This window comes from Rhinatrema bivittatum, chromosome 5, assembly GCF_901001135.1.
Source record: "Rhinatrema bivittatum chromosome 5, aRhiBiv1.1, whole genome shotgun sequence".
Classification (NCBI taxonomy): Eukaryota; Metazoa; Chordata; class Amphibia; order Gymnophiona; family Rhinatrematidae; genus Rhinatrema; species Rhinatrema bivittatum.
Window position 1 is genome coordinate 282,414,204 of NC_042619.1, and position 13,947 is coordinate 282,428,150.

General features: G+C 43.6%; 1 protein-coding gene across 1 annotated transcript in view; it reads left to right on the top strand.

The window, feature by feature from the left end:
* LOC115092433 (disintegrin and metalloproteinase domain-containing protein 1-like) overlaps window positions 1-13,947 on the top strand; it is a 71,375-nt gene that overhangs the window by 22,646 nt on the left and 34,782 nt on the right. The gene's annotated exons all lie outside the window — the stretch shown is intronic.

A 13,947-nucleotide genomic window follows, 5' to 3' on the forward strand; every position in this document is an offset into this window, starting at 1 on the left:
TTATTTTGAAATGTCAGCTTTCAAATTTTACAATGTACTCATGAAAGAGATCTCTAGGGCACAAGCTAGCCTACTTTTTTTTTTAAAGAGAAATTTTCTAGGGAGTTTCCCTTTCAAAATCAGCTTGCAAGCCTGTAACTTCCAGACAAGGTCTAAAAATTGTCCACTATGGGAGCCGAGCTGGCGGCGGTATAGCAGCATGGCTCAGGATGCTGCCTGCTTTATTCTAAACTTTGATTGTTTCTTCTTCGAACTATACCCCTGAAATGAAAAGGAAAGGTTAGGGTGTATCCCGCAGCACCCTCCCACGGCCTAGCCGTGGAAAAGGAGCAGGGACGGCCCCCATGAAGAAGTCAAGCGGCAGCAGCGACGATGGCAGCGGCCCGCTGGGGAACGGCAGCGGCAGCGGGGGAGATGTCGGCAGCCTCCAGGCCAAAGAAGAAGAAAAAGGCTCAGAGAGGCCATGAGTGGAGCTCATCCAGCTCACAGCCAAAGAAGAAAAAGGAACAGAGAGGCCATGAGCAGAGCCCATCCTGCTCACAGTTGAACAAGAAAGAGGCTTGGCAGTGCCATACGCAAATGCTGTCCCATTCACGGCAAAAGAAGAAAGAAGCCCAGCGGGGCCATGAATGGAGCCCACCTGCTTGCAGCCAAAGAAGAAAAAGGCCCAGAGAGACTACTAGCAGAGCGCATCCCATTTGCGGCTGAAGAAGAAGAAAAAAACCCAGAGAAGCCGCAAGCTGAGAACATCCTTCTCGCGGCCAAAGAAGAGGCCCAGTAGAGCCGTGAGTGGAGCTACCTGTTCATGGCTAAAGAAGAAGAAAAAGGCTTGGAGAGGCTGTGAGAGGAGCCCAGCCTACTCGTGGATCAAGAAGAAAGAGGTCTGACTGGGTTACAAGAGGAGTCTATCCCTAACACAGCTGAAGAAGAAAGAGGTTTGGCAGGGCTGGGAGAGCTGCAGGTGGCGTCCTTCCCACCCGCAGAAGAGAGACCCAAGATCAGGAGCCTATGAGCCTGAGAGAGGAAGTATTTGAGTATGTATGTGAGAGAGAGGAAGCCTATATTGGAGTTCAAGTGTGTGAGAAAGTGGGGGTAAGTGTGTTTGTGTATGTGAGAGAAAGGAAACTTGTGAGTGGGTGTACATGTGAGAAAGAGAGCGAGAGATCATCTGTATGAGGGTGTTTGTATGTGACAGAGGAGATTGTATAAGGATTTGTGTGAGCAAAAGAAGGTGTATGTGTTTGAGAGATAGAGTGAGGACATGTGTGTCTCATGTGTGTGTGTCTATGTGTGAATGAGGATGCACAAGTTTTTGAGAGAGAGAGAGCCTGTGTGAGGTGATTGTGTGAGTGCGATGAGCAATGTGTGTGTGTGTGTGAGAGAGAGAGGTAGCCTGTGTGAGAGTGAGAGGTAGCCTGTGTGAGAGTGAAAGTGTATGTGTGTGTGGTAGAGCCTGTGTGAGTGAGAGCGAAGAAAATTTGTGTGCAAATATCCCACCTCCCCACTCAATCCACTGCCTTTGGCAGTCTCAGGGCATCTGGAAATGAAAATGTTCCCAGGTATAGGGATTGTGTATTTGTGAGTGAGAGAGAGGAGCCTGTGTGAGGAGTGTGTGTGTGCTTGAATGAGATGAGAAACCTATGGGTGTGTGTGTGTGTATGAGAGAGAGTGGGAGCATATGTGAATGAATGAGGGTGTGAAAGTGAGAAAACATATATGTGTGTGTATGTGTGTGTGTGTGTGTTAGAATGTCCATATGTGGGAAAGACTTTGTGTGTGTGTATGTGTGTGTGTGTGAAAAAGAGCATGTGTGTGTGTGTATGAGAGAGAGGAGACAGTTTGTGCACAACAACCCACCCTCCTCACTTAATCTGCTAATCCATGACAATTTCATGGCATCTGGAAATCAAAACGTTCCCAGGTATGGACAGCAGATGATTTTTTTTTATCTTTGAAGTTGTAATCATTAGGTGATGTTTGATATAACTGCTATTTTTCAATATTTTTTTGCAGTCAGACCTCTGCTCTTATCTTCATCCCTGGGCTGGTTGCCAACTCTGCAGTGCCTCATTGTTTCCCACAGGTCGGGTCGCTGGCCTTAAACACATCAAGGAGCTTCTGGGTACTCTTGTGGCGGATGCTGCTGCTCCTGCACTTCCCTGTGCCTCTTAGGCGTGCATGTGACAGGGTAATTTAAAGGCCCTGTGATGAGGAACAGCCCTTTAGTAGCCATGGATGACATCTGATGTGCTGGCCTATAAAAGGCCCTATTAACCCTGCCTTGATGCCTTGGCATTAGGTCCACTATTGTCAAGTAGAGTGAGTTGCCTCAGCATTCTTGCCTGTGTTCCTGTTATTCGCCTCTTCAGTTCCTGGTTTTCATCTCTTCAGTTCCTGGTCTTCATCTCTTCAGCTCTTGGTCTTCGTCTCTTCAATTCCTGGTCTCTTGTGTTCCTTGTTCCAGTGTTCCTTGTCTCCATTTGTGGTCAGTCTTTAGTTCTCTATGTGGTCATTGTCTTGTGGTCAGTCATTATCTTCTGTAGCCTCGTGTGCCCAGCTGTGCTGCTCCTAACCTTCCTGCCTGCCTATCCGTTTCAAGGTTTTTTTTATCCTTATTCTTTTTATTTATTAGGTATTCTATTCATTTGTTTTGAAATATGTTTATTAGTATGATTTACTATTATAATTGATTTATATTTCTTCATTTTATTTTATGAGGAATTATGTTTCTGTTTTTACATTATTGCACTGAATATGAGTCAGGGGGCTGGAAAGCAAGACTTGGGGATGGAGGAGAGAGGAGGCTGGGGATCAAGACTGCTGGGGCTGGGAGGAGTAACTGTGAGTGAGACTACTACAGCTTCTGTTTCTCTGAGATGGGAGGTGGGAATAATTTGATTTTCTGTGTGTAATTTTGGGAAATGTGCATCTCAATATTTCTATTTTTTCCAGTACAGGTAAAATGCAATTGTTTTTATTTCTTTGATGTTATACATCAGGAAGAACCTGGCTTTTGGGATTTCCAGTTCAGCATTTGTTTCAGTGTTTCTCTTTTCAATTTGTGGTGAATTTGGTATTTGCTGAGGGTTTGTGGTTTGCATGTGGAACCGAGGTTTTGCTAGCGTATAGTTTCTGTGTCAGAATCTGTAGCCATGCAGCTTGCTCTTTTTTTTCAATCTGTACCTTCTAATACAAAAGTGGGTTATGTTTTACAGCAGTGAGCATGGGTGAGCGTGAGAGAAAGCATATGTGTGTGTGTGAATGAGTATATATGTGAACCTGAAAGAATCATGAGTCAGTGTATGTATTTGGGCCTGACAGATTTCCCAAGTATAGAGAGCAGGGGACTTTTCTAATCCTTAGTTTTAATTATTGGTTGTTATTTGGTGTGTTCTCTTTTGAAATATTATATTGGTTCTTGGGAAAATTTTTAAATTTTGTATAACTCATATTATTTGATGTTCTATTTGTCAGCTGTTTTTAAATATTTATTCTTTTTATTAGTATTAGAATTTAAAGAAAGAAGTAATGCTATTCTGTTGGGAGTTGAAGGATATATGCTAAATTATAATTCTTATGTCATAACACCAGGTAGCGTTTTAGATGCATGTTGAGATGATTGTTTTTTTAATACACTTGTGTTTGGTCATCTTTAAATTAAGTTATGGGGTATTGTTTCTTGAGACACCTTTAAATATAACTGAATTGCTTCCATAAGTGTGCATATAGTTTAGTATTCGTAAGTGCTTCAAGTAATTGAGTTAAAATATTTTAAAGTGTCACTCATGATGCATGACAGATGTTGAAGGCTATTTAGACATACATGTTGGGTACACTTTGGCATTATTTATTGATAAGAGAACAGCAACTGGAGAGTGTTCTACCCTTGGTGAGGCAACTGGTCGGCCACCTGCTCTACCTGCTTCCAGATATCATGCACCATAGTGGCTCAAATAGAGCTGGTAGGCCACTCTGTGGGCAATAAGCACGGCCCCATGAACAACTTTCCTCCCAAGAGCATCCATGGCTCTCTGATCCTTCCCTGGGAGTGCCAAGGAATGGGAACAAGTATACTTGGCCTTTTTGAGAGTGGATTCAACTGCCACAGATTGGTGCAGAAGCTGATGCTTGCTGAATCCAAGAGCCTTCTGGACAAGATACAATGCGTCTGCCTTCCTATTGACAGAAGAAAATGAGAGGGGCTTTTCTCACATTCTTAGCAACTCCATAAGAATCTCGTGCACTGGGACTGCCATGATCTCCTTGGAAAGCTCCACATAGTGGAGGACATCCAGCATCTTGTGTCAGGTATCCTTCTCAGTTTGTAGCTAAAATGGGATGCCTCCACTAGCATCCTGACAAATCCTGTGAAGGAGAGGTCTTCTGGGGGAGACTTCCTTCTGTCAGCAAGAAAAGACAGGTCTGAGGGGAGACCATCTGATGCGTTGTCAGAGACATTGGAGTCATCATTCTCCCAGGGGTCATATGGGTCCTGGTCCTCAATGCCTGAAGGCAGGGACTGGGCCCTAGGCACTCGGTCACCAGCCAGCAATATGGGTACCAAGTCAACTGTCCATGGGGGCATGGGCCCCGGTGTTGTTCTGGTCTCCCGAGGAGCTTTCTCCTCTGAGGAACCATGGACCTGCACAGGATCAGCAGATGGTGCCACCAATGCTCTTCTGGGTGTTGATGCAGCCCCAGAATCTGATACAAGCTGCATCAGTAGCATTCCAATGAGTGCATGCAGGGATTCTAATAATGGCTTGAGGATGGATGGTGCCAGTTTTGGTGCCTTTGCTGCCCTGACACGGAGGCTCCACACTACCCTCTTCATAGCCATCTGCATGCTTCTCTTCAGCTCCTCCTCGAAGAGCGCTAATGCCAAGACTGACTGGGAGCCAGATGGTGAGCGACTTCCTCTTTGGAACCAAGAAGAAAATCAATGGCAGGCATAGCAGCCGGTGGAGGTTGTCATGTACCTTAGGTATCGATGGAGGCATGGCTCTCCTCACCACAGGGGCACTTTGGGGACATCACAGCCAAAGCCAGTGCATCCCTGTGCCCAGTACCTTGAATCAATGAAGACCAATGCAGTTGCTTCCTCGGCTTCCCGCAGTGCTCAGATTGGTCGATCTCCATGCCGAGGCTGAAGACAGTGAACATGTCTTTGACTTGGGGTGGGCAGACAATGGCCTGACTCTGGTATCCCTGGCAATCATCAACACTGATGGAATCGATGATCCAGAATATGTCAATGGCTTGATGTCCATGAGTGTGGCTCTGTGGCTCCTTGATGCCGATACCTCTGATGCCGATGTTGATTGACCAGCTTTCTCCTACCTGAAGAGTCATTCCATCTTATTGAGCTTGATCTTAGGTCCTTTTGGTGTCATCTGGGAGCACTTGCTGCAAGCCTACATCTTGTGCGCTGCCCTTCAGCAGAGAAAACATAGATTATGGGGGTCTGTAATTGACATAATCCTTAAGGACTGAGGGCATGGCTTAAACCTGAATGTGGACATGCTGACCTAAAACAAAAGGGATGCAAAACTGAACTCGACGGTGGCAGCCTATAATAGCCGGCAGGCACCGAAGACACCACTCCTTAAAGGTAGCAACAGCGAAAGAAAACTCACTTTCAGAAACACTGAAAAACCTGGCAAAAGTCACTAAGGGGAGAACCAAGAAGACCCCACATCAATATCATGAGAACATTTTTAACAAACACGCAAAAAAGGAATATTTCAAAGAAGTTTAAGAAGAGAGAGAGACTCGATGCCATGACCTACTAGGATCTGTTGAGATATTCACTGGTGCTGAAAGCAGATAAGGCCAGCTTTCAATAGCTGTCTGCCCTTTACTATGCATACATGTAAATGAGTAAAAAATTGTATAATTTAAGTATAGACACCCAAGGGAATGCTAGATTAGAAGATAGTTAAGATACATTTTTGAGCTGTTTTCCATGCCTACAAGGAAGATACAAATGTAGAAAACAGAAGCCTCCAGACAGATGTATAGAGACAGTGCGTGCGCCCTTAGACAGTGCGTGCGCCCTTAGACTCTGAAGATACATGGCAGAGTGCAGCGTCTAGCTGGTCCGGGGATGCTGGAAGAGAATGGCAAGAGGACGCCGCAGCAGCCAAACCTCCAACAGGCAAAGAGGGAGTCGCCAAAGCGGTGAGGTGCGCATAGTGGAGACGTCGGGCAGTGACGGTCGCAACATTCACATGTTATTACTATTTGGATAGGGATGGCCAAATGACAATAGGTTTGGAAAATCTGTCCTTTGGAACTTGTTTAAGATGTAAAACCCAACTCTGTTGCCACCTAGGGTCCATTCTTTCTGTTCAGGCAGCACCCACCACATGTTACTAATAAAACTGGTTATTGTGCCCATTGGCACTTGTTTGGTGTTTTGTTGTTCCCTTTTTATGTTAGGGGCAGTCTGTAGTTAGGGCTTCACCCATGTGTGAGGACTGCCATCCTGCTTGTCCTCAGAGAAAGCAGAGTTGTATACGTTTAACATGTGTTCTCCAAGGACAGCAGAATATCAGTCCTCATGAAACCCACTTGCCACCCCGTGGGCCTTTAAGTATAGACACCCTTGGGTGTCTATACTTAAAGGGCAGACAGCTATTGAAAGCTGGCCTTATCTGGGTTCCTCAATTCTATATTATAGACTGAGGGGATCCCACTTGGATGTGTGGTATAGTACATGCTGGGCAAACTCATGGAGGCTCAGTCAAAGTTCTAGAAACTTTGACATAAGTTTTCTGTGCTCGGTTCCATCCTATGATGTCACCCATGTGTGAGGACTGGCATCGTGCTGTCCTCAGAGAACACCTGTTACAGGTAAGCAACTCAGCTATATATATTTATAGGTAGGGTTTTGCTGGTGTGGTGGTTCCTACCCTTAACCAATAAGCCTTCATATTGTTGATGCAACTCCATGATTGCTCTCTGCTTTAATGGCAGGGGGAATAGAGTAAAAGGGTAATTAGTTTCAGACAGCAACTAACAAGGACATTGAATTTTATGGTCTGGGAAATCAATAATCATGGGGGTAACTTGCTGATGCAGTTGTTACCACCTTTAACCAATAAGCTTATATGTGTGATGCAACTCCAACATTGCTTTCTGCTTCAAAGGCAAGAGGTAAGAGGGAATTGGACTCAAACAGCAATCAACAAAGGCCCTGACTTTGATGGTTTAGGAAACTAAGTATGGGGGAGACTTGTATGGCACGCTTGATGCTGCCATAAGCTCACTGGGCAGACTGGATGGAACATTTGGTCTTTTTCTGCTGTCATTTCTATGTTTCTATAGTCATGACCCACAATCTTCTTACCGGTAAATGCCTTTCTTACAAATACTGCTCATCTTGGCAGCCTTGATGATGTGGTGTCCAAATCTCCCACACCTCTCACAGCAGCCTCAAAAATGGTGCAGAGGACCCTCCATTCTCCCTTGGTGAAAGTTATTTGGCTTGCGGGCCCCTCTTCCCTCTTCCTGGCCTGTTTCTTATTGACCTGGCATCAGGGGTCTCACCACTCCTGTTGTGGAAGATTACATTTAGTCAGTAGCAGATTTTATCTCAGGTCTGCTATTTGCAGTAGAATCCCACTCTCCATGCCTCCTTCCCATATATGATGTTCTGGACCTTCATTAGCTCCATCAGATTGGATGGAAGTTAGGTGTCCTAAGCCTAGGGTGGGCAAAACTTAACTGGGGCCACATTACTGGCTTTCATTGTTATAGGGTCTGGAGGGGTCTCCTTGGAGCTGTTGAAGCCCCTTATAGCTCTCCCTTGCATTCCTTACTCTGTCACTTATACATGCTCTCTTTCTGACTTTCATACCTCTCTCATTTTCTCACTTATATTTATTTTATTTATTTATTTACTTTATATACCGTCATTTGGGGTTTACATACATACAGTAATATGAACAGTAATATGAACTAAAAAGTACAAGATAAAATGCAATTATAAGTGCATAAGAAGGTAATAAAATAGGTATAATACAAACTTAAAAGACTAATAACACTGGGCAACAAATTTTCACAAAAGTCATGTTACGGAAATGAAATTAGTCAATTCTTATACATTTGCATGTGCTAAACACGAATGTGACTGTGAAAATGCAAAATTGTCTCTAGTTTTTTTGTAATATGCAATAATATAATTACATCTTGAACTGTATGCCACTAGCTCACTGGGCAACAAATTTTCACAAAAGTCATGTTACTGAAATGAAATTAGTCAATTCTTATAAATTTCCATGTGCTAAACACGAATGTGACTGTGAAAATGCAAAATTGGCTCTAGTTTTTTTGTAATATGCAATAATATAATTACATCTTGAATTGTATGCTAATAGTAGGAGACCTTCGGTTAATACCGTTTGAAAAATGAAGTCATAGACTACGTCTTAGATTTCTTTGCTTGTCTCTTGTACACCTGTTCGGGAGCATCTCTGCGGAGTGTCCAGCAGTAGTCAGCCAGCATGAATATTTCAAATGCTCACCCTTTCTGACTGGGCTTCATATAAGTACACTGCTGACGTCAGCTTACTCGGCAGCAGCATGGCAGTAGAACTGCATTGCATCAGAAAATGATGTAATAAACTCTGGATGATGTGTGCATGATGGGTATTATGCAATATTACATCGTTCTAGGCTTATTTACAGTCCTACTGGATAAATTTACATGACTAAACATAGAAAGTGAACTATATTAAATATCTTCAAAACGAGAGCCAATAAAAACTTTTCATGGTCATATTCGTGTTCAGCACATCAAGATACTACAGAGTAGAACCTTTTTAGGTCAGTAACACTTTCATTGTTGCCCAATGTAATACATACAAATAAAAAATATAAAATCAAAGCAATTAATGAAACTTGGTAGAAGAATGAAATAAATAAAAGCAAAGAAAGCCTAAATAGAAACAGGATGCTGCATTTCATTATTCTGAGTCCTGATAAGCCTTGTTGAACAGCCATGTCTTTAGGTCTTTTATAAAAGACTTTAGATCTGGTTGTAAGCGTAGTTCAGTAGGGATGTGAATCGTTTTAGGACGATTAAAATTATCGTCCGATAATTTTAATATCGTCTTAAACCGTTATGGAACACAATACAATAGAGATTCTAACGATTTATCGTTATAAATCGTTAGAATCGTGAGCCGGCACACTAAAACCCCCTAAAACCCACCCCCGACCCTTTAAATTAAATCCCCCACCCTCCCGAACCCCCCCCAAATGAGTTAAATAACCTGCGGGTCCAGCGGCGGTCCGGAACGGCAGCGGTCCGGAACGGGCTCCTGCTCCTCAATCTTGTTGTCTTCAGCCGGCGCCATTTTTCAAAATGGCGGCGAAAAATGGCGGCGGCCATAGACGAACACGATTGGACGGCAGGAGGTCCTTCCGGACCCCCGCTGGACTTTTGGCAAGTCTCGTGGGGGTCAGGAGGCCCCCCACAAGCTGGCCAAAAGTTCCTGGAGGTCCAGCGGGGGTCAGGGAGCGATTTCCCGCCGCGAATCGTTTTCGTACGGAAAATGGTGCCGGCCATACGCGTAGGGCCGGCGCCATTTTCCGTACGGAAAATGGCGCCGGCAGGAGATCGACTGCAGGAGGTCGTTCAGCGAGGATTCCGGCGCCTCGCTGAACGACCTCCTGCAGTCGATCTCCTGCCGGCGCCATTTTCCGTACGAAAATGATTCGCGGCGGGAAATCGCTCCCTGACCCCCACTGGACCTCCAGGAACTTTTGGCCAGCTTGTGGGGGGCCTCCTGACCCCCACTAGACTTGCCAAAAGTCCAGCGGGGGTCCGGAAGGACCTCCTGCCGTCCAATCGTGTTCGTCTATGGCCGCCGCCATTTTTCGCCGCCATTTTGGAAAATGGCGCCGGCTGAAGACAACAAGATTGAGGAGCAGGAGCCCGTTCCGGACCGCTGCCGTTCCGGACCGCCGCTGGACCCGCAGGTTATTTAACTCATTTGGGGGGGTTCGGGAGGGTGGGGGATTTAATTTAAAGGGTCGGGGGTGGGTTTTAGGGGGTTTTAATGTGCCGGTTTTGCGATTTTTAGATTTTTCACGATTTTTCACGATATTTTACCCCCCCAAACGGCAACAATACGATTCCCTCCCCCTCCCAGCCGAAATCGATCGTTAAGACGATCGAGGACACGATTCACATCCCTATAGTTCAGTTGGTAGAGAATTCCATATTTTAGGACCTGCAAGTGAAATGGCTCTAGCTCTAACTTGAGTAAGATGGGCTGATTGAACGGAGGGTATGGTTAGCAGACCTTTATTCACGGATCTTAGGTTTCTTTGTGGGGTATGAAGATGAATGGCAGCACTCAACCAGTCAGTTTGTTGCCCATTAATGATCTTTATTTATTTATTTATTTATTTATTTATTTAACATTTTTATATACCAACATTCGTTAATAACATCACATCGGTTACCATTAAACAAAGGCTTTACAGTGTAAATGATTATGAAACTGGGGGGAGGGAGAAACAATAAACAGGAGCTACTGAGTGGGGGACTAAGAAAGGGGGTGCAATAATAATTAGGAAAGGGAGGTAATACACTACAAAACAATATTCTTCATTATATTATATGCATAAATATTAATGTTCTTTAAGTACAGTTATCTTCTTTAACTTACGAAAGGCAAAAATGTGTGATATTAATGTCAGGGGGGGCTGTAAGTAGATGGTGGCAAACATTGATAAATTTGAGATATCAAAGTCAGAGGGGCTATACTGTGAGGTGACAAACATTTATAAATTGCTGAATACATTGATTGATATGTTGCTAGTAGGTGAGTACACATTATAAAATTTGAAATGGGGAGATGTGAAAATTACGTTAGGGGAAGGGCGGTGAAATGGGGGGGAGGAGGAGCGAGTCGCAGAGTAGGTCTCAGGGGTAAGCTTGCTTGAACAACCAAGTTTTGAGTTTCTGCTTAAATTTTTTTGGGCAGAGTTCTCGGCGTAAGCTGGTGGGCAGAGTTCCATAGCGCAGGACCTGCTATGGAAAGTGAGCGTTCCTTGGTCGAGGTGAGATGAGTGAGTTTGGGGGAGGGTGTTGTTAAGGTGGCAAGATACTGCGTACGGGTGGGTCTGGTGGAGGAACGAAACTGTAGGGAGTCACTGAACCAGTGCATATTTGGATTGTGGATTGCTTTGTGTATGAGTGAAAGTATCTTAAAGTGAATCCTGGCTGCAATGGGAAGCCAGTGGAGTTGTTTCATGATGGGGGTAATATACTCCTTTTTTGCGGTGCTTGTTAAAATGCGTGCTGCGGTGTTTTGTAGCAGTTGAAGTGGGGCGATGGTATTTTTGGGAAGGCCTAGTAGTAGGGCGTTTGAGTAATCTAATTTGGATAGGATGAGGGTCTGTAGTACTGATCTGAAATCGCTGAGATGCAGCAGGGGCTTTAGTTTTTTTTATTGTGTGCAGCTTGAAGTAGCAATCTCTTAGGGTGGAATTAATGAATTTCTTTAAGTTGAATTCATGCATAACATTTTGTAATGGAAGGCCGAGTAGAAGAGTGTTGCAGTAGTCTGTATTTGCAAATATCAATAGTTGTAATACCGTTCTAAAATCAATCTGATTTAAAAGGGGTTTTAAATGTCTGAGACTCGCAAACAATCTCTACCTCTCTTTCACACATCTCTCTCTCTCTCACTTACACACTCACACTCTCACAAATGCTCTCACTTGCATACCTCTCTCTCACTGCATACCTCTCTCCTTCTCTTATTACATCCCTCTTTCTCTGTCTCACAAGTGTGTTCTTCCTTGCTCACATACCTCTCTCCCTCACTGGCATACCATGTGCAGTTTGGGAGTGCTGTATGCTTGCTTTGTTTGCAACATCATTAGCCTTTACATCAGGTCCCTGTGGGCTGTACTTTGGATCTGACCACCATTGTTATTTCATAGTTACTCCTGTAGTCCGCTGATAAATTCCAGCTTTGTTCTGGATTCTGTCCCTTAAGCTTTGGGACATCCCATTAGTGACCAGCACACACTGAGTAGCATGGGAGCTGGCTTTCAGATGTGCTGATATAAGCAGGAATCCAAGTTTCTCTCTCAAGAGGCTGTCGTGCCCAAGATAAGGTAAAGATAAAGTACATGCTGTGTTCCACTTTGTGCCTGTGATTGTGCGCAATGCAGTGTGGGAATTTATTTATTTATTTGAAAATTTCTTCTATGCTGCTTTAATAATCAAAGCGGTTCACAATAAAACATTCAGAAAATGATTAAAATAACAAGCAGACAAACTAAAATGAAAAAGCACATCATCAATGTGGAGCAACATCAAAACACCATATGATACGTCATGAGGCCACACAATATTCTTGGAGCAACATGGCTGTGGTGGTTAAGCTGGCTGAAAGAGTGGACAGTAGAGTTCTAATGTCTGCCTTGTTGACATGTCTTCTGCTGCGAGGATTAAAATGCATCAGCAGCTTCCACTTTGGACTCCTTCCTTCTCCTTTACTTTGCCTGTATGTATGCAGCTGATTCTCAACACTGGGAGTCCAAGCTTCCCTTTCAAGTGGCTCTTGCACTCAGATGCTGATGGGAATAGAGAAAGAAGAGGAGACGGTACTTCTAATTATATATTTTTCTACTGTGCAGTGCATCCAAGACACAGCCCAATGACATCAGCGATGTTCAATGTTGTGTGTGTTGGCATGTCATTATGGGCCATCGCTGATTACGTTGGGCAGCAGGCCAGATGGTATAGCAAACATCTGGGAGGTAGCCGGATTGGAAGGAAGGAGGAGATGGGCTGATTCTGGCCTGTATGCCATAGTTTGCCCATCCCTGTCCTAAGCGAGCCTCACTTCTTCTAGACATGGTGCTGTTAGGAAGACTAGTAATAATACTTGCCATTATATACACACATTTTTGCATAACAGACACATGAATGCATGTATAATTTATGCAGAATTTTTTAAAAATAGAAAAAGATCCTGCATACGATATATTCATGTATATTGGCTGAATAGGCGCATGTTCAATCATTGTAAAGTTGTGGTATATGCCTATATTTTCCCCACAAGTGTGTTAGTCCATAATTGGGTTAGCTGAAAGCTCTATGTCATCAAGAACAGTCAGATCTGGTCCAGGGTTTATCCCTAGGGCTTTCAATAAAGGTAACACCCAGATTGGGTCTGTAATGTCACTGGTGACATAAATCCTACAGCTAACTCACATCCATAAGCTATATATTGGGTGTAAGGAAAGCAAAGCAGGAGTGGATGATGAACTCATCACTGAAACCTTGATTTTTTATTTTTTTTTTATTTTATTTATTTAAAATCTTTTCTATACTGTCGCTAAGTTAAATATCATCGCAACGGTTTACATGAAGGCACATAATTTAATGTAGGTGGATGCGTACTATAGTACATTTTAATAGGTGCCACAAAAGGTTCGGTTACAATATATCGTTAAAGACGATCAATTTGTTTAGTGAAGTAGGTCATGACCAGGTGTACCTCTAGGGTAACATTCACGGTTAAAATTCATATTCACAGTGTTTACAATTACGTTTGTTATGATGTAGAGTTTCTAAGCTATTATAATGCACGTTTTTGGAATAGTGCTTTGCGCCGGTGCTCTCCTGTCTAATCCTGTATGTTTTCTATTCCCCAGTCTCTTTATAGAATGCTTGTTTAAAAAGCCATGTTTTTAAACTTTTCTTAAAGGTTTTGAGATCTCTTTGTAATCTGATCTCTTGAGGCATTGTGTTCCAAAGTCAGGGCCTGCTAAAGATAAGGCCCTCTCTCACTTGGGTTAGTCTTGCTGTTTTTACTGAGGGAATGGTTAGGAGAGCTTTATTTGCTGATCGAAGGTTTCTGTGTGGGACGTGTACTGGTAATGCTGTGTTTAGCCAGTCTGATTTTTCGTCAA